Source organism: Brassica oleracea, chromosome C8, assembly GCF_000695525.1.
Source record: "Brassica oleracea var. oleracea cultivar TO1000 chromosome C8, BOL, whole genome shotgun sequence".
NCBI lineage: Eukaryota > Viridiplantae > Streptophyta > Magnoliopsida > Brassicales > Brassicaceae > Brassica > Brassica oleracea.
The window spans coordinates 14,573,814-14,574,408 of NC_027755.1; positions in this window are offsets into that span (position 1 = coordinate 14,573,814).

Here is a 595-nt window from a genome sequence, read left to right on the forward strand (position 1 = left end):
GACTGAAATGTAAGTCGTCTAGGTTCTTTGGAATTTTTTTTGAAACCAAACAAAAACAGACGACTTAACTTTCAGTCGTCTCAGGTTACAGATTTCAAAGTCAATTGCAAAAATAACCTCTGCGTTGACCAGACGACTTCCAGGTAAGTTGTCTACAGCCAGACGACTTCCCAAGTAAGTCGTCTGACGAACAGATCTGGAAAAAAACTCGATGTCATACCTTAAATTGGTGAGATAAGTTCCTTAGCATACATAAGGCTTCTCCAAGCACACAGAATCACAAACGAAAGTAACCCACCCAGAATCGTTAGCTTCTATGACTCTATGAACCATAAAAATTTTAGAATCAAAATCTTGGGTTTTTTTAGCTCATTGTGGAGAGAAAGTGAGAGGAGAAAGTGAGAGATATGTTGTGTTTAGTTCACAAGAATTGAAAAAGAAGAAGGGTAAATCGATTTTGGGAGCATTAAGAGCTTCAAATTGGTTGTTCATGGTGGTTGTAGTATTGATGACATTTTCGTAAATTATATGAACTTGTGGGGTGAATAGGGCAAAACCAATTTTCAAAAAAAAAAAAGGTTAGTTTTGTGTTTGA